Source organism: Manduca sexta, chromosome 25 (assembly GCF_014839805.1).
Source record: "Manduca sexta isolate Smith_Timp_Sample1 chromosome 25, JHU_Msex_v1.0, whole genome shotgun sequence".
Classification (NCBI taxonomy): Eukaryota; Metazoa; Arthropoda; class Insecta; order Lepidoptera; family Sphingidae; genus Manduca; species Manduca sexta.
In genome coordinates, this window is record NC_051139.1 from 7,653,431 (window position 1) to 7,674,573 (window position 21,143).

Here is a 21,143-nt window from a genome sequence, read left to right on the forward strand (position 1 = left end):
TATACTGTCCCATCGATGGGCATTGGCCTCCTCTATTATTGAGAGGGATAAGGTCTTAGTCCACCACGCTAGTGCAGATTGGCAGACTTCACATACCCTCGAAATTCTTATAAAAAAATTCTCAGGTACGTAGGTTTCCTAACCATGTTTCTCTCCACCATTAAAGCAAGCGATAATTCACAAAGAATACATACATAACTTTAGAAAAGTCAGAGGTGTGTGGCCTTGGGTTAAAGCCTGCGGACTTTCGTCTCGGCAGTCCGTTCCATTCCTTACTAGTTCATCACCGCTTTTTTCATTGGATCGGACCAATTACTTTTTTCAACTATATCTATTTTAGTAAAAAGACCGACTTACACGCTTGAGTTGAGGTTAAATGAAACAAGCCATGCATATTTCTGAAAGTGGTTTTAAATTTAATTTATTTTTCATGCCTTATGAACACATGGTAATGTTGTCTACGTTTTAAGTAACAGTTAAAACAGATATAAAACTCACTGCTCGAAAGATTATAAAATTAATGCAGTTGAATGCATTTAAATAACTTTATGCAATGGCGCTTAAAATTTAATTACCAGACGTCACTGGGGTATTGGTTTAAAGCGATGCTAGGGTTTTAGTGTTCATATTCGGACATTTAAGGTTCAAGCGCATATCTTAAAGACTACCTCTTTCCATAATTGAGTGTGCATGAAAACACAAAGGTACTGACTAATCTGTTTTTTATTTTAAGTGAATTCTAGGCATATGAAAATTATAGACCAAAGTAAGGTCATTTTTAAGGGGGCTACGGAAGGTAGGCTTTACTTTATTTTAGGTGAAAAAAATAAAATAAAAAGTAAAAGCATTGTTTTTTGGTCCTGCGGCGTGAATAAAAATGATGACATTTTATTCTAATGTCGTATTCAATTTACACCAAATCACATGCCTTAAATATGATATCGTTTGTAGTAACAGCTGCGGAACCTTAAGTGGCCCGATGTTCTTGATCTGTGTTTTAACCATTGCAAAGATATGCGACCCCAACAAATTTTATTATGTCTTTGTCAATCTTATACACGCCAATCGCTCGCGTATCTGTCCCATCTTATATAAGCATAGAAATTGCATGTATTTTCGAAAGAGCCTTCGAATATCATGCTTTGACCTGCCTTATTTATTTGAATAGATCTTTCAGTCACATACCATGATATGTGATTTCTTATGGCCTATAGATAGATTAGGCTTTAAATAAATAAGTAAAAAATGTTTTTGAAATAACATATTGTAAAAATAACTCGATATTATGTCATATCTATTTGAAAACATTATATGTATATATGTATATGTCACTTTATACATATCACCATTTATTAAGATTATTCAATTATGTTCATTAAATTTTTAATTTGCTCATTCCATTCATTCGTACCAATTACCAAACGTAATTAGAGTGCAATTTATATTTTTAATACTTTCAATAACTCGTAATTTTAATTCGACGTCTTAATCCAACACTATTCATTAGAACGGTACGTATCTCATATAATTATAATTTAACTGAATCTATATGGAGCTACTAAAGTGTTTTTAAGTGACAACGTCCCGTAAAGGTCAAATTAAAAGCATAAAAAGATAAAATACAGTAAATTCTCTTGAGAAATACGCACGCGAGAGATCTTATTATGCGAAAACAGTTAGCGTCAGTTGAGGGGCTTTGAATAAGTAAGGTCAGTTCAAATTTGCAACATTCCACGTTTTTGCGCGCTCGTCTTAAATTCTCTTTTTAATATGATACCCGTTACGCTAATGTAATGCAAGTTAATATTCAAATATTGGAGGTTCAAACAATGGTGATGTTATGTTTTTTCTAGTTATTTAGCCTGTGTAATTTTGTTTTGTTAGCTGGCGAATATAGGTGTAAAAATACGAAATGGGATGAGATTGTTTGTGAACAAACAGCGAGTGTCCGCTTATTAGAGGGGCCCATTGTAATAAAAACATCGCCTTATTACAGTTGGGATATTCTGCCCCTCGGCGTAACACAGAAATTTAAATCTGAACATAAAACGATTTGTTTTTGTTGACGCAATAAAAATAAAATCGGATTTAACAACGCGAAATTTTTATGCTTGATCGTTAAAAATTCATAAATATTACGTGTAATAAAAATCTCTTATGTTCAAAAAGTATGGTCAACATGTCACTCTAATATCGGTAATATTTTTTATCATATAAGCAAGACCCATGGGTGAGCTTGTTGTTTACTAGTAAGTGATCATGGTACGTAAAAAAATTACAGTACAGTTATATGTGTTATTTTTGCAATGGTTTTCGTGAGGGACAGTTGACACATTGCATCTTCCAGTAACGGACACTCTTGCGTCAGTGTACTGTTTCTCGCTTTTATATAAATTTAAATATTATTGACCCTATTTCCGGGTTTTAAAATAAGTTACCTTATACCATTCTATAAATATTTTTTTCTCTAATTTGATTAAGCTTTGTTAAGATTATATAGGTACGACCAAAGAAGATTAAAAAAAAAATGTGATAATATATATTTTTTAATATTTCACACTATATTCATTCACAAAATTGCTCCGTCGAATTTCGTAGTAGCATTAAGTACAGTTAATGTAAAATGAAAAGGAACAAAGTGTGAAAGGTGTGAATTTCAATATCCACAATCACTAAATAAACTTCTGCACTTGAGGGGGTAAACGCGGGGTCGACGTAGGTACCTACAACTAGAAAGTTTTCAGACCACGTATCACTATGTGTCTCGGAAATTTCCGTACGGCCACCGCGTGTTCACTCAGAGGCTGCGAGTCGACGCGTTTTAATTTAAAATACAGTTGACAAATAAAAAACATTTTGATATATTAGTATTGTCCTCACACAGGACTGCGGTCACTGCGAGCCAGCAGTGTAGCGATCGTTGCAAACGCTAATGCTCTTACTATTTTCCTTTCTAATGGCCGGCGCGAAAAAATCGTGTCAGTAAAACGCACCCTTACTATTTTTGACAATGTAGCGACAACCAACACGCTTGTAAGTACCTACACGATACAATGAATTCTAGTTAATAAAACCATATAGTCCAACAAATTTTAAATATCAAATCCAATAATAGCGAATTAGTTTCTGTAAAAAAGGAATAAATTTAAATATAAAATATGATATCAACGGGATCCATGTTGATTAGGTGAAGAGAAAATCGTATGTAAAATTCATCGTACAACCTCTCGTCAGTTTAAATGTATAACGAATATTTAGCTCTCGGCATCGAGCCTTATAAATATTAATATTTCCTATCTCAGTTGTTAATTACCCAGACAACTACGGATGAACCCCCACCCCGTATTCATTAGGCCAACCTAATTAGGACAGACAAAACCGTGGAACTTGTGGGGAGGTACAAACTTATTATTAAGGAATTTTGAACGCGGAATAGTCTTGTTGCTTTTACTAAAAGTAAATTGAGTTCAACGTTTATTGTTTGTTATGGAAGCTACTTAATGCCTTCTTCGCGTTCATCACTGCCGGAGAACAATGCCGCTACGAAAATGTAGGGTTGGCTTCACTTATAAAACCATAAATAGTGATGTGAAACTCCCGCTGCGAATAAAAAGTATACTTTGTAACATAATAAAGAAATAAGGAGTTTTTTCGACAGCAGAAATTTCGAGCCAAAATTGTAACACCTTGAATCAGAACTGAATAAAAACCATTAATCAGATGAACTTTCCAAACCGCACGATTCCATTTTATCTGATTGTAAAAAAATCCATTCAATAAGCGATGCCATGAAAGCAGCACGCAACATATTCTGAAGTAATCTGCCATTAGGGCAAAAGCCCCCCTCCCTTATCTGCGACATCTGCCCGATGTTTATATTTAAGGGTCCACATCGACCTCTGTAATGACACAGACCTTATCGTCTGTAGGTCTAGGTAATCCTTGAGCCTACCTTCACACTAGCAAATTTTATTTAATGCTGCGCGAAAATCTGCACAAATAGTCAACGTTTTGAGTTTTGTGGACACAGGTATGGAAATTGTGCTTTTTATGCAGACAGTGTATTACTAAATTAATTTTTAGACATTAGCATATCAAAAGAGAAGCATGACGTAGTTATACATTTTTGTGCTTAGATATTTATTATTATATGTGAATGCTCTGTCTTACTTTAATCCTAGTAATATTAGAAATGCGAAAGTTTGTGAGGATGGATATGGAGCTATGGATGTATGCATGTATGTATGTTTGTTCCTCTTTCACGATAAAACTACTGAACGATTTGGGATATAACTTTACAGTAATATTGGTTATACATCAGAATAACACATAGGCTACAATTTATAATGATTTTGTGTAATTTCGTCATAATATAACGATACATATCAAGTAAGTCGAAAAAAAATATGTACCCCGGAAAACTCTTTCACGTGGGCGAAGCCGCAAGCAAAAGCTAGTAAGTTATAAAGCATCCGATGTTTTAATGTTTTTTGAAAAGATGTGGATGTAATTTTCTAAATATTAAGATATAGGCTTATATTAACGCGTGGCGCGTCACTAACTAAAGCTAGTAATTCTACCAAAACATAATGCAAATCTTTCTCCAATCCCTACAAAGGATAACTCAGATTCAATAGCTTCAAAAGATTTACGTATAAAACTATAAAGTGAAGACGTCTTTATTATATTATTTTTGTTGCTGTATTATGATGTTTATTGACTATAGTCAGCCACAAAAATCGAAAATCGAAGTTTTTTTTGGAATTACATCTTGATCATCCTTAAATCTCAGGATTTGTAGATGATTAGTAATCTTTAAAAATATGTGCATTCGTATTTTCTTACAGTATGTACTTTATTCTGTGTTTGGCCCTGTGATTTTTTTAAACCGTTGTTAATAGTATATTTACCTACGTGTTGGTCACAGTTCTGCTCAAATGGGAATCGGGGTTCTCCTTTCACGAAATAAAATTCCTAGTGCATATTAATCCAAGACATTGTTTGTGTCCAAAATTTCATCCATCCTATTAGCAGTTTCGCATCTACTTCATAGACTTTCTCATTTAAACTATCGTTAGTATATATAATACCTATATCATATAGGTATAAATATAGGTAACCATGTTGCATTGTCACTCTGCGCGGTAATTCCACCTGTCGATAGTGTCGTTGGGGTGACATAAGTAATAATGCACACCACGGGGCACGTCGCGTAATTGTCAGTTAACAATCTTATCCGAAATAATGTAGTAAAATTATTCTATTATAGACATCCGGTGGATTATTTTTTTTATGTTAAAGGAGTATGTTCGCTACACTACGTTTCGTACTATGGCCGTGCTAGAAACTCAGGAAAAAATATTCTTTGTTTCAAAAAATAAGCCTATGTCCACTAAACCATTTAGTCACTGTATAGTATAGTGTCATACTTTTCAATACACAAAATATTTTTTGCATGTACCTAGCACGTTCATACTATGAAACGGTGTAGTGAACAGACTCCTTTATTTCACACTTAGTGTTGCTCGCGGCTTAGCCTTTGTGAAAGGCCTTTTTCCCTATACAAAATCTCTAAATTACTGTAGCGAGCATGCCATTTGTATGACGTCAGCACCACCTTCTTTAACACATGATTAAAAATTGTGGTATTTTCTAATAACTGTAGTAATACCGGGATTAAAGTAGTATCTACATTAAAGCAGGAAGGGTCTATCCGTGAGCCCAAATCCGTTCAGCTGTTTCTGAGTTTACTTCTAACGAACGTCCAATCATTTTTACAAATATAAGAAGTAAGATAAGATTGGTAAAATAGGCATACATGCATTTCTAAATTAATTTATATGTATTCTATGGGTGTTATACATTTCAGCCTACCCCTGACAAGGAAAAAGGCGTGACGCCTTAAATGTATGTAAATTATACTCATATCCGTACTCTGATTATTATCAGCCATATAATTATAATATTTGATAATGTAAATTAATTAAATTCATTAGTTTGATTGTACATGCAATTATGTATTTAAATCATACACAATATGCAAATTGAATATTATTTAGCGTATAATCGCCATGCTTAGTTCTTAAATATTATGTCATATTCAAGTTCATAAAACTTTTCTCCTTGATGAGAACACATCGAATAGAAAAAGAAATATTACGTTATGTTTAAGTAATATAATGGCATATAATATTAATGAGACGAAAATTAAACATGTATTTCTATCGTATACTTAATATCGGGCCTAAATTACTAAGACGACGTTACTCGAATACATAATTAATATTTCTTACGTAATAATTACAAGCTAATACGTATTCTCCGAATTTACTATAAATTTTATTTCGAATAGTAGCGGCAAATGCCCAGTAAGGAGTGGAAATTATTGTTGACACGAATGTCCGCAGGTTCAAAACCCAAAAGCATGTACCTTTGAATTCAATAGTAGTATGCGTATTGTTTGTGAATTATTGCATCATTGAACAGTGAAGGAAAACATCATGAAGAAACCAGCATACCTGAGAAGTTCTCTATCAGAATTTTGAGGATGTGTGAAGTCTACCAATCCGCACTAGGCCAGCGTAGTGGACTAAGGCTTAATCGCTTTAGGTAGTAGAGGAAATCCGTGCCCAGTGCTGCGACAAAATATTTTATATTTTATAGTCATATTTTAATGTATAGACGGTTATTAATATGTACATAATATGGTGTGTATGTTGGGCCAAAAACTTAAGAAGAAAAGAAAGACATAAAATTGTGTTACTTGTTGCATATCTATCGCATTAAAATTTCATTTTTTAATCGTCAGATAAAAGTTATACATCTGGTAATAACCTGAATGAATATAAATTTAGACAATCGAACAACTTTATTTATACAACATATAATTTTTAATGTGTTCATGTTTAATGATTTTTTATGTTGACGTGAATGTTAGACATTTAAATTTTGCTTTGCTGCAAAGTCTTCGAAACTTCGGAATAAAACTAAAATATTAAAACCGTGATGAAATCCGAAAAATAGTTTAATTTTAATGTGTACATGTTGTCTTCTATTCAAGGAATAAGCTTTAGCTGTTGAAGGAAAAATCGGCCTTTATAAGGTAATTATTGTAATTACCTATTTATTTTGTCTTTCATATTGAGCGCCTTTTTTGTTCCAGTTTGAGTATTGCAATCTGCATAGTTTTACTTAAAATGTCTGTTTCATATTTTCACATATAACGAGATGTTATTGACTGAGCCCCGGCAAAAATTAAGAAAAAACACATCGGACCAAATTAAACACATTCATCGTAATTATCATCTAAGATAAACCCCAGAGATTGACCTAAGATAAAAATATTTAATATAATACTATATTTAAGAAGAAATCTAAGCATGCGTACTGTAGAAAATTCGATTTGCAACCGATATGTATTTACTGAGTGGCTCACCGGCAAACACTTTATTGTGACCTTTTAAAGATATCGGGTCTTAACTCCTAGTATTCAGGGACTACATTGCTGTTGTTCGATTCGTGATGTTCGCTCAATAAGCGGTATTACTATCTATTTCTGCAATGACTTTGAAACGTCGGATATTAAAAAAAAGTATCGCGAAAATATTCGTTAAGTAGTTTTATTTCAAAAACATTCGTGTCAACATAAGAAATTATTATTTAGTGAACGGTAGCTTTCTTGTATACCTTTGTAGTTATCGCCATAAGTGCATTTTTTGGACCTGGAGCCATGCTGTCGTCAAATTCGTCTGTAGCATGAATGGGCCTTCTTGTCGGGGTACTACTATTTCATAGAAAATCACTGGAAAGTGGATATTTGTTGCAAATAACATTTTCATAGATCTAGAGAGGGCTAATTCTTTTCCTGTACAGACGATTGCATTTAGATTTTTAAATAATATAAATCATAAATTCAATATTAAATAGTTAAATTTCACGATTGTAAAAATCTCTGAATATGCTCTGATTCTGGAAACAGTCGGCAATATGCAAGTTTACCCATTATATTAAGCAATATGCAAAATGTTCTACGAGGGTGTTCTTTAGTGCCTATTCTTAGGGTAAATGGGATCTTTAAAGCGATACGACCAGACGTTGAAGTTGGGAAAGAAATCCTTTTATATTTATTATTACCCCATCCTCAGCGTTGAAGATAGTATGAAGCTTTAAATCTCTGGTTTTGTTTAAAGGAAGCTAGGACGCGATGCAATTAATCACAAAAATAGTTAGTTAAATAAATGTCCCTGACGTTTGTGGTTCAATCCTTGCTATTTAATAAATTTAAGCTAATATGGAATTTAGAATAATCATAACAGGCTTATAATCTTGGAAAATATTGACGATTGCAAGGCTAATTGACGGGACAATTTATACTATATTATGTAATACCGATAATTATTTGGTATCTTGTATTTTCTGTCTTTTAAAACTGATTAAAATTTTAAAAATATGTTCACTAAGTAGATTAGCCTTACAACCAATGATATGTAAGCAATTTTACGACTTCAAGTCATATTCGACTCGACTTAAAACTAAAAAAGCAACTATCAATCCTGATTGATACAAGAGGTTCAAAAGGCAACGAGAAATTCTTTAACACGCCGTGCCGTAATTTGTTCCGTAAACAATTAACTTTTTCTACAGTGTTTGCAGTCGTTTTTGCCGCGAGGTACTTCTTGATGAATAGTAAACACACTTTGTTGTTTGTAACTAGCTTTTGCACTTGATCGTTCGCGCAGTTGACAGACCTTGTTTTGCAAGAAATGTTTCTATTTAGCAGAGAATGTGTTGCACCTCTGTTCAGGAGTTCATGTTTATATTTTCTTGTAATTTGTTGGCTGTATTTGTTGATCAGAAAGCTAGTTAACTAGCAACTGGCTCGACTAATGGTAAGTGTGTCAATGCTAGAAGAAACGGTAAACCAACTAGTCATCTCCAAATAAAATGACGCAATAAGTGTTTAACTATCAGTACTTACCATAATACTATCTAATACTAATTAATTATAATAATATTGAATACGAACCACAATGTTTGTAAGTTAAACGCGTTTCCCCAAACTTGTTTATTAAAGTTCGATAGAAAACCGGTGCTTATGGATAACAATAAAGTGTTTATGATCTGTGACGGGAACAAATTAACGAGTGCACGTGCTGAGCGCGCCGTGAGCAAAATGAGTTAGGTTGTTCATCATGCGAACTTTGCTGGTTTATTTATTCCCGGGGTCTTTCCCGGCACGGCTTAATGGTGCCTTAAGCGGTAATGTGTGGCCATAAATTAAACGATAATAAGTTCGGACAACAACACTGCCGTTAATGACTGTGAGTGGAGATAGGAGACGCGAGCTTTAGTTCAATCTCTTACTTTATGCCGCGTCCCTTGACGACGAGTGTTACGGCCTATATTATAATAGAAGCACTTGATGTGTTTTAGTACGTGTAAGGACGGTCTGAGTGGGTCGAATGGGTTTTGCGATTTACTGTTATGTGTATCATGTTTCCTGTGTTCATTTAATTTTGTACCTTATCGTATAACGTAATATGATATATATTAGGATTAGTTCTTATATCAATTTTATATGATAAGAATTGACGTAATATTACAAGTAAATCGAGGAGCATAACACAATGCATGAATCCATAAACTCTACGTATGAATTAAATAATATAACAAGTTACCATCGCAATGTGGGATAAATAATTGCTTCTACTGCATTTCATAAATGAAAACTTATGATCTCGCTCTTCTACTATAAGAAGCAGGCGAAAAACCACAGTATTTTGGCATGTTAGTACACAGTATACACAGGCAAGTAACGTATATTTCGATTCCTAGAGATCATATTTAATACTTTTTAAACCCCACTAACATTGCTATTATATGATCATAAAATACAACTAAAACAAATATCTACACAGGAAACTTACCTTACACTCCAATATGTCATGACAGATCACTCACTCTAACTACATTCTGTAATGTCCACAAAATACCTGCCAAATTGGCTAATAGCGAATTGAATTGCAGAAGCGAGTGATTGTAGCGTTCGGTTGTCACCAAGGAGGCCGAATGATCTGTGGCTATCGTCGGCCGCATTACTCTCTAGCTGGTTCGGACACTGGTAATTTAGACGTAGCGAGTAATTTACTAGCTAAATGTACTGATCGGAAAGTTTGCATCGCTCGAGTTCGTAAATGGAAGAAGTGGTACACAAATGTATGTTGATTCTGGTGTGGTATTGTTTGTATAAATCCTTACATATTGAAATGAAACAATTTTACGGTTTTTATCGCGGTTTTTATATTATAATTTGCTTCCGACGTTCGGGAGACTTTGTAGCCTTTTTGGTCACGGGGGGAGACTGTGGTTTTCATCGTCCGAAAAGTCAAACTTACAATACCTACGTACATTTTACAATTATACAAATCAAAATTGTTTGCTTAAACATAAGAAATGACGATGCTTATATATCCTAAACCAAAGTCCCTTACCGCCTTTATTTGTCTGTTCGAACTTAAACTCAAAACTTAGATGTCAATGAAAATTTGTATGGAGATAGTTTTAGACCTTAGGAAGGGCATAGGCTACTTTTATCGGGAAAATATATAGCGGGAATTTTATCCCAGAAAAATCTTTCACGCGGGCGAGTTCGCGGGCAAAAGCTAGTTACGTATAATTTAAAGTTCACTACAAAGTCAATAGAATAGTCGTGACCGTTGTGATAGTGCTGCTTGGCGTTAGAAATACTCTCTACAGTCTTCATTGACTGTTGTGGTACGGTTTGAAAGACATTGTAGTCCCCGTGAACTGGACATTATAAGATTTAACACTTTATGTCTCAAGATGAAGCAGTGGAGTGCGCAGCAGCGCAGTACTTTGAAGACTGAAAGTTTTGTATGGTGTTGGTATTGTTCATGGGTGGTCATATCGCTTACCTTAAGGCAAGCTGATCTTGTGATTTCAATAATAATAAAGAATAGCGTTTTCGGTTCTAGTGCTCGGTAGTTGTGCTGCATGATGGTTGTTTCGCTCGATCGGCTGAGATTTTATATTGTAAATAAATAAATATAATAAAAAATAAATATAATATCACCTCGGGAAGATATTCTCGGTTATTTATTATAGTTAGTGTCGCTTATGACACCGACGACGATGTGACATTTATTACAATTAATATTCTTTATTTAGACAAGATAATTAAACCCAGTGAAACTAGTTTAAATTTATTCATCCATTATATTAAGTTTTATCTGTTAATACTTAATATAGTTTTTGTTCTCGGATCCGACCGGAACTTCTTTACCGTAATATAAGTTCCACTAACCATTTTTCGGAATGAAAAGTAGTCAAATATTAATCTAGGATTTATTTTATCTAATGCTATATTGGATCATCATTGCAAAGATCATATGTGAATGAAATTCTCGCGATTTACTGTTAAATTAAATAATTATTTGAAAATATTTAATACCATAACCTTCAATTACATTTACTTGAAACTTGTGAAATAGGCTCTTAATACCTAATGTTTTAGGATTTATTTATATATGGCTACTTTTTGATGACAATAAGAATTGAAAGTAAGGGATATAAAAATGTTTTCATAATCGTCCATGTAAGACATTCAAAGATTTTATTAGTCCAGAAGTTAAATTTTATTTTCACTTTGTCTAATACTAAGATTTATATTGCTTACAAATTCGTATTTTTAGTAAATATATCACCACTTACATATATAATAAGCAGCTATAAATTATTTTGTATACTTTTTATTATACCGCAGAGAGTCCGCGATGGATATGGTAGCCTATACATTTATCTCCGATTTCATCCAAATCAGTTCGGCAATGTCTCCATTTGTTTCAAACAAACAACCAAAATTCTTCACGATTTCTATATTTATGATAAAATTACTATCATTGTCCCCTTTTAACTTAAATATTAACCACATAACTATATTGACAGTCGAAATCAATACGATAGGTATAATAAAAACAATAAAATAAATCATAAGTTCAATCGATTTGTTTATGTCACATAGAAATGTTTAAATTTTATTTTCCCCTGTTTTATCATCTCAACAAAAGTAAGATTCGGGATTGACGAAGATTATGCAAATCGACTCTGATCAGTTTGCGTCTTGGGATAAAACAAAAAATCCATCAAATGGTTTATGCAAACACGAAGGAAAAGAAGTTACATTTAAGAAGTGGTTACGGATTCCGAGGTTACCAACTCCATTAAATAAACATGTAGCGATTGATCGCCGAGTGATTAGCCGAAGGAACCCGGAACGTGGGGTAAACTTTTGGAACGCCCCAAACAAACAGTTACCTACAAGCTTCTAATCAATAACGAACCGCATCTAATAATAATGGTCATTAATTCTCATTTCATCCATTGTTAGAGCCTTTGAGAGATGAATTTTGCGGTAAGTTTAAACATCAAAAGGTTAAAGTAATTACTATAACAATATTGTTTTTTTTTTATAAAAAATGTAAATTTTATGAAATTTATTCCATCTTAATTCATTTCAGTTTAGGGTCAGTGCAACTGTTTTTTCATGCACATTGCAACAATAGTTAGTATTAGTTTGGCTTAGTTTTGACAGACCACCTAGCATGCTCTCGCACTCGCAACTTGCACGACGGTATATAATCCTGGACAAATTACGGTAGAAAATTTAACACAAAGTGTTTCCAGTTCTAGCAACGTATCGATAGTTTTCCTCTCGACAACCTATGACACGTGGCCAAACAAAGTGAATTGAGTAATGCAGAAAACAATTTTATACACACTTCTACGGCAGAAAAAGAAAAACTATGTACATATTATATTTCTAAAGTTACAACTACAATGTTATAATATACAAGCCTGACCTGTATTGGGAGATGGTTTTGTAAATTAATAAAGGATTTACGAAAGGGATTTTGTAAATCCTGCGATAGTCAAATAATTATACTTTTACAGACGTTTAATTATAAAGTTAAAATCCCCTTAGGCTATTGAATAAATTAAGTATGTAATTATTGCAGTCTATCTAATTGTATACCCGTAATTGTATATAAGTATATATTAAAATTTAAACTGAAAAAGGCGTGTGTAAAATAGATTGACAGAAATGAATGTAGCATCAGCGCATTGATACTTATTTATCAAATACTTCAATTGATATTTGTACTCGTGGTATCGACGTTGACAATTATCAATCTTCTTTTAACTACGTCATTGTCATAGTTGTATTGCGTGCGTGATAAAACTACCGGGGTCAGGCAAAGTGATATTGGGTTTTTCTACTCGGTAACAGCCCGGGATCTAGAAATATCTAGAAATAGTGCTCGATATGGCGATAGGCTGGTCCTCATCATACCATGGGACGGAACACGTATGGCGAAAAGGTGTCCTTCTAACTTGTCTATTCCGTCGGGGATCAAGACGTAATGTGAGTGAGTTTTTTTAACATTTTAAAGTAAATTAATAGCAGACTTACGGTAGCTTTTTATTTGCCGGAACGTAAATGTCTGCTCATTAAGATAGGATTGGTAATACAAAACTTATGCGAAAGAACTTAGCGGTCGTGTATAAAAACGCATACTTACTGCATAAAATAATTTATATTTGTTAAATATATGCTCAATATATATATATATATATATATATATATATATATATATATATATATATATATATATATATATATAGTAGAGAATACTTAAAAAAATATGGATGTTATTACAGTAAATGATCTTTGTGGTGTTTAAAAGGTCAAAATTTTAAAATACATTTTGGAATTTTTAAATCGCGAAGTAAATCAACCTCTTCGGAACGTGAAGAACGAGAGAAATAAGAAGAAACGGTGTAAAAACTTGCGGAAACATGAAATGAAAGTAGACGAAATTTTATTGCAGTATGCGGGTGCCTGGTGAATGCATTTTTTATTACAATCTAATAATTTCGTACTGAAAATCTTGTAATTATTAATATTTGTGTCATTTACTTACGAATATAGAATAATAATGTAATGTGGTCCTATCAGATATGTATAGAAATATAGTCCCTGTTGGAAAATGTTATCATGTATTTACTTCATTTTTACGAGAATATTTTATTAGTAACCTTTGAAATTGGAAATACTATTAAAGAATTGTGCAGTATGATATGGGTAAGGATTTTACCTTAAAAATGTGATAAAACAATGTTTGATGCATGCCAATTCAAGGAACATTTTGGGCTGTTCGTCAAAAAGTCGAGAATTATGGTAACTATATTTTTTTTTATTTAATTTTATATTAAACATAAAACAAAAGTTTTAATGAAAGTCTTTCCAAAAAAAGGCATAAAAACAATAACTTGTGCAATATGTCCTTCTTATTTAGATAAATCCTAATGTTTCACAATAATTAAACTCGAACCGAGTTAAGTTTACGCGATCTGGATTTTATTAAAAACATATTTATTTAGCTCACTATGCTGTGGTAACTAACGTCGTACAATTAAAATTCCCGAAAAAGTTTAATTACGAATAAACCTCATTCCATTAAAACGTAAACTACTACTTACAAATGTTTAAAAAAGTTTCCACACAACAAAATCAATTCATTGACAAATAAATCTCACTTGACATGTCAACTGTTACATGCTACAATTTAAAGTTTCGTAGTCGCTACGCGAGCTACGTGGGGCACTACGCGGCGAAACGTCCGCCCTGATCCACCGGGCACGTAGCACTGAGCTCGGCGGCTCTTGACAAGGCAATCTTTGCCTGTACATAGTCGCTCTCGACAGAACAACTCGTGAGCTTTCACACGGATAACGGGCGTAACGGCTTTGTCTTCCGCCCGCTCTTTTTAACTTACTCTTGTCATTGTTAATTGGCAGCGTTTGTGTTCGGACTGAACGTTCGATTAATTGTTATTTGGTTTCTTTGTGAACAATAAAATCCAATTCAGTTTTCAATATTGATATATGAAAGAATGAACTAAGAATAAAGATTATAAAACTAAAATTTTGGTTTTAAAATGTTTGGTTACATTGATAAATGTAACATTTTCAAGGCAATTCATCAGACCATAAACGAAAGTAAAACTATAAGAGCAGTACTGAAAGCACTGCAATCAAATCAGTAGTTCACAAAAATATAAATTCGTTCGTGTGCGCAGCCGTAGGTTCCGTTCTGTGTCTAGAAATTAAATCACGGCGAAATCAGTAGAGATTCACATCTACAACTCGATAACGTGATCTCAAATCGAATTCAAGGTTTAAAGCGTTGAAAGGTTTTTGTTTTATCAATGGAAATATATATATATTTTAGTGATCAGTAAATAAGTAATCTGACTTCTGTACACCGCTGCGATGGGCAGTCATAGTTTTTATTCATAATAGAATTTAGTTTTATATTGTTATTTTGTAGTTTAGTTGAGGGATAGATTCATTAATTACGATAGGAATTTACGCAAACATAAAGCATTTTTCTGAATATGTTTAAAAATATTAAAAACTAAAATCCTACGAAGAAACATAAGCAAATTCAAAGCGATGAAAGAAAATTGTTATTTGTAATCACAACCTGAGATAAGTTCGGCGACATCCAGGATGTAGTCGTAGTAGGTGGTGCCCCAGTAATAATAATGTCCTTATGTAAGGTGGGACTCTCAAGCACAACGGCATGTCGTGTGTTTCAGCATTTCCATCTCTTTATATCGTGGAATGCAATTTGCGTACGTAAAGTTATTGTAATAATAACTATATTGCATTATCTTAAAAAATAATAACCTCTGAGGAATTTATAGATCGTGTTAGATTACAACTAAAAGCTTTTAACTAGAATGTTATTAAATAATTGTTTTATAAACATTTACATAACTTATAAAACAATTCTTAAGTAACGGTAGTACGACATACAATTATTACTGAATTAACAGACAAAAAAAAAACAAAATACAATCTGACAACAAAAATTACAATGTGGTTTTCAAAAGGTTTTAAAGTATTGCGTTTATGGCGGCCGTCATCCCAGCCGATATGCCTTCTAACTTTTCCACAGATATTTAAAAATAGTATTTTATGCAACTTAGATTAGACATTCGTAGGGCATATCTGATCAAGACTATATCCAAAAATATTTCGTCATGAATATGTATTTGAAATTTTTTATTACATTATATACTTATAAGAAGTTTATTTTTACATTGCGTTAATAATTTAAACCACATATTCGTTTTTAATTCTACTAACATTGCGCCAGAATTCATCAATTAATAATAAATATTTTTGCAAGAAATCTGGTAGATATATTATCATTTTATATTAAAATTCGAGCATAGCGTGTGTAAGTATATTTCTAACTGACACTATGGTGTCGTCGCGTCGACAAGTTCCAACTCCGACAAATCTTGTAATAGTAGTGGGGATGTAAAATTAAATTACTCATTATTAATAATAATTTATTTTGTTGGAAACACACTTTTTTATATCTATGGTTAGAATATCTTAAGGTATACTGTCTTTTTAAGAAGACAAATTTATGGTTTCATTTAGTAACGCATTGTGAAAATGACCCTGTATAGTTTAAAACAACAACAAAGGCAAAACGAATAAACACTGGTCTCTTGATACCTGTGTTGATTATAAATTTTAATTATAATAAAAAGCTCAAATGATTCAAGTTCGCTGCACGTATATGTTACGTATAATTAGATCCCAGCCCGACCAAAGCGAGCATTTGCTAAATGGCAGGCAACGCGAGTAACAAACTTGTTAACAAAATTATATGACATATTCCCGTACATACTTAAGTAATCCGTATTAATTATAATAAAACGCAAAAGTCACTTGGAACTTCCAAAGACATGCGAGCAACATTTTTAGCAAATGTACGACCAACATAAAGATCACAGCGAGTTGAATTCCAAAAGGTCCCCGTCTAAAATACGTTTATTTTCCTCGCAGGCGTACATAAAAACAGGCAAATCACAAAACAAGATAACATTCGCTAGGTCTTCTACTGCGGGAATCTCATTTTCAATATGTTTTTATAACTTTCAGTGAGGAAATGAGGTGGTGCTCGCGGCGCTCGGCGTGGCATTGTCATCATAAACCAACCGAGGCCTTCTTCATAAATCCCTACCAAATGTACCTTTATACACATAATGCCATAACAGCGAGCTTACTTTTTCGCCGCACAATACATTTAAACCCAGCAAATAACTGGTGTCTGTTTCTGCTTATTGGTTTTCACAAGAATAACTACGCGTTTCCACTCGCTTCGTAGTCACGTTTCGCGCCTTGCACTAAAATGCATGCATTTTTATTAAGTATGGAATATCGTACTTTGCAGACATTGTGTTTTTGCATTGTCATTCCTTATTATATTTCGATTATAATAATCTAGTAATAACATTTTACAATTGTATGTTAAAATGAAATTCATGCTTGATTTAGTTTGTTAAAATCAAAATATTATATTAATAATTTAAATTGCAACGACGTGTATTTTATTTGATTTGATTATTTTTGTCATAAATTATAATTATCCGTGCAGATTCCATTAAACCCTTATACACTTCATCAAAACATCTATTCAAGAAAAGATCTAGCCAACATTTCGCAGTAACAAGCGATCTAACCGCAAAATAATCTATGAAACCGCAAGTTTTATCTCAAATGTTTAAGACTTGAAAGTTTTCAAAGTGTTCCGCACCACAGCCGAATGCAAAATCTTTTCTTGCTCATTTTTCGCCAGTCTCAACATAATAACCTCTTGTTGACTGTGCTGCCCCCGCGGCCCCAAGCACTCCACAAGCAATAAGACAGTAATAAATGTTCAGATCTAAAGACAAGAACAAAAAGGGATATAATAAGTAGATATTGTGAATTGGTACTTGTGAGAGTTCAATATTATTGGTTCGCTCGTGATGGAACGTTGCGGATCGGAATCGTTTGCTTTGCGCACTTATCATTATGAGTTCCAATTGTGATTGTGTGTGCGCGGATTTCTAAATACTATACTAGCGAAAAGTGAAAAATTCAGTTTTATAATAGACAGTTTGTTTCGTGGCTTTTTGGATTAGGTATAAATAGTGCTGTTATTTAGTTATTAAGTGGCAGAAATAAGGTTTATTTTGTATTTCTTAGACCCCTTTATAGAATTTTGACATTTATGCTTACTTATGTGTCAACCGATAATTTAACGTACATATTAACCTGGCATCAAAACCAACAATAGGGGACCGTCCTGTGTTTGATTTTGTACATTATTCTATATGTAATGGTTAATAATATGAAAAAGAAACCCTCCTGCGAAAACTGCATTAAAATTGGTTAAAAAATGAGCCAGTTATTCATATTTCAAATATTACTATGTGCCGAAGTGGGCGTGAAGTGGGGATATCGCTTCATCTCATTCTTTCGCACGCGTCGTAATGCCCGATGACGTCACACGTGGGTATTGCGCCTCTTTTTTGTTTCTTGTTACTTACCCCCTTCTACCGAAATTGAAAGTCTTATAACTTGTTGATTTTTTATCGGATTTAAATAATTCTTTCTGTGTTATAATTTATATAACGTAAATATTTGATAATAGTAAAGAACAAAAATGAGTCCGGTCCCCTATACTACAGAGTAAAATAAAAACTAAAGTAGTTAACTGTCACAGATTGTAACTTGTTGTTTTTATAAGAATATTATACACTAGTCTGGATTTAAACTAGTGCCATAACATCGCTATCTCAAAATATACAGATTTCAGAATAACTTAACAAGTTACCTTCGTCTACGTGGCGCTATTTCTGTCGGAGATCTCAATTCTAGTTTTAATATTAGTTTTTATTACAATAACAAAAGCAACATTTGTAAGTCTAATAACAATGTCATATTTTGCCAACATAGTCTTTTTCTTTTTATTCTCATATCGGGTACAAATCGCGTTTTGCGATCTGTAAACGTTTACACAATACCTGATGGATTTAGAAATTGGGATTTACTGTTCACAGCTGACAAGACACAATATTGTTAAGTTACGATACAGTAAAACACAATAAAAGTATTTTTCTTGTAAAATTTGTCTGTTTACATTCAATTATTTCCCTTATCTTCCATATAAGTAACGAAATAACCTTAACACAATGTTATGTGTGTCAAGATGTAAACATAATTGTTATTGGCATAACAATGTAATGATATTCATAATCGGGTAATGAATAAATAATTTTCAAGTTCGCTGAACGGTAGAGGATCTGTCGGTAGCTTCATTTTGAGCGGTGTGGATTATCCATATTATCCCAAAATCTCGAAACGGCAGTCGCTTGCACAGTACAATGATCGCGGCTCATATAAAATGACTTCAATTTTAGATCGTTTCTTTTTAATCCTAACTTTAATGTCGAATAATTACTCGGAGAATATTCTCCTGGCAATTTATTGCGGGGCTTTATTAAAATTTGCTCCCGATAGATGATTCCTTGCTCCGAGATTATTAATTTGTAACTTTTAGTTTCATTTAGCGCGTATTATCGAACGGGCGAGCTGCAATTACCTCGAATGCGCCTCGTTTACATAGTTTAACTTTATGAACTTCTAATTTTACGTTCAAAACAAAAACATTAAAATTGCGATTTAACCTAAAACACTATGTTCGAGATTTAAACCTATCAGTAAGCCATATTGTTTCAAGCTAGGTGAGAAATACACTGAAAGGGGTTAAGGTAAAACGTTTCAAGTTTTTTTGTCAGTTAATGGAAGTTCTTTGTACGGATGTTCCAACCGGACGGACGGTACTACTTGAAATCGGATTAACGATATCGGGCATAGACCGTGATAGAATCGTCCAAGCATTATCTTTCATTGCAGACTTATGCTCTGTTGAAGTTACCTATTATTAAAATAAATGTCATAGCAAAAAAACATCAATCAAAAAGCGCGTTGTCATAGAAAAATATTAACTGTATTTTAAATACATTTAAATCTCAATTTCTCTCTATTTTGTTTATTAAATAAAATAATAATGTTTTGATATTCTGTTTTATGTGTTGATATCTTGTAGGCTTGATTAACACGGCGTTTCTATTTTATTAACAATGTTTTCACTTGAAATTAGGTTTAGCAATATTTCTTTTTTTAGTTTATAAAAGAGAGAAGTACAATATTTCTCAAAATTGCTTTTATTTGATTAGTCTCTGAAAATAATAAAGTTATTTCTTTTAAACACTATAAATGTTGCACGTTTTTGTTTAGAATTGGAAATTTAGAATAAAATATTTGAGTCAATCAGAATTCAATTTTTTCATTTTATTTTAGTAATTTTTTTTGTAGTTTTAAAGTTATTGATAAGCGTAGTACAGATTCTGGTACAAGTTGATCATTTAATATTATATGTACATAACATAATAAAAGACTAGCTCTTACAATGCCACAACAGATTTCGACACAGTTTCCAACTTTTACAAGTTATAAAGTTTCTGCAACAAATTATATTACAATTGTAATATAAAGAACCATACTAATACAAACATTATTATAAGTATTTTAATCAAGTAAATTCTAAAGGCAAACATAAAAAATCCATTATTGTTATTTAATTGTTTGTACATAATGGCCTAGTATAGAAACAATGTGGAATAAAGACCGCCCGGCCTCCGCTTGTGTCGAGAGATAACGGGCGCAGTGATGTTCCGAATAACCGGCTATTCTGAGAGTTGAGATGTTTAATGCAGCCATGTTAACAGTCTTATATGCTGATAGCAATTCAAAATGGTAATATTAATTTCAATGTTTTAAAAAAGTGTATATATTTTAAGTTTTTTGTGCGCGTAAGTGTTTATTTTTTTTTTAATAATTTCTTCTAAGCCTAAATTTGCTATGATATTAGAAAAGTCACCGTTTTATATAAGACATGAAGAAAACGATTGAGAATCTTCGTATATAGAAGGGTTCGGTTCGGGAATCCCGTTATACGATCGTTGGGAATATATGATGTACCTATACAGTATTAACACAATTTGATGCTCTATCCCTTAAAATACTTAAATGTCAATACTAAGGAAAGTGTATTTTCTAAATCGAATCACACAAATTTTAAATATTTACTCTCGTTGGTATAACTGAAACATACTACCACTACACCAATGACCCATATCCTTTCTAACCGA

The 21,143-nt window shown here is 32.8% G+C and overlaps 1 protein-coding gene across 1 annotated transcript in view; it reads right to left on the reverse strand.

The window, feature by feature from the left end:
- The window catches only part of LOC115444952 (lachesin), a 76,028-nt gene extending 61,320 nt beyond the window's left edge, over positions 1-14,708 (reverse strand). Inside the window, exon 1 of the mRNA XM_037442948.1 lies at positions 14,560-14,708. The gene's annotated coding sequence lies outside the window, so the exon portion shown is untranslated. The remainder of the gene's footprint in view (positions 1-14,559) is intronic.
- Positions 14,709-21,143: the final 6,435 nt, after the last annotated feature.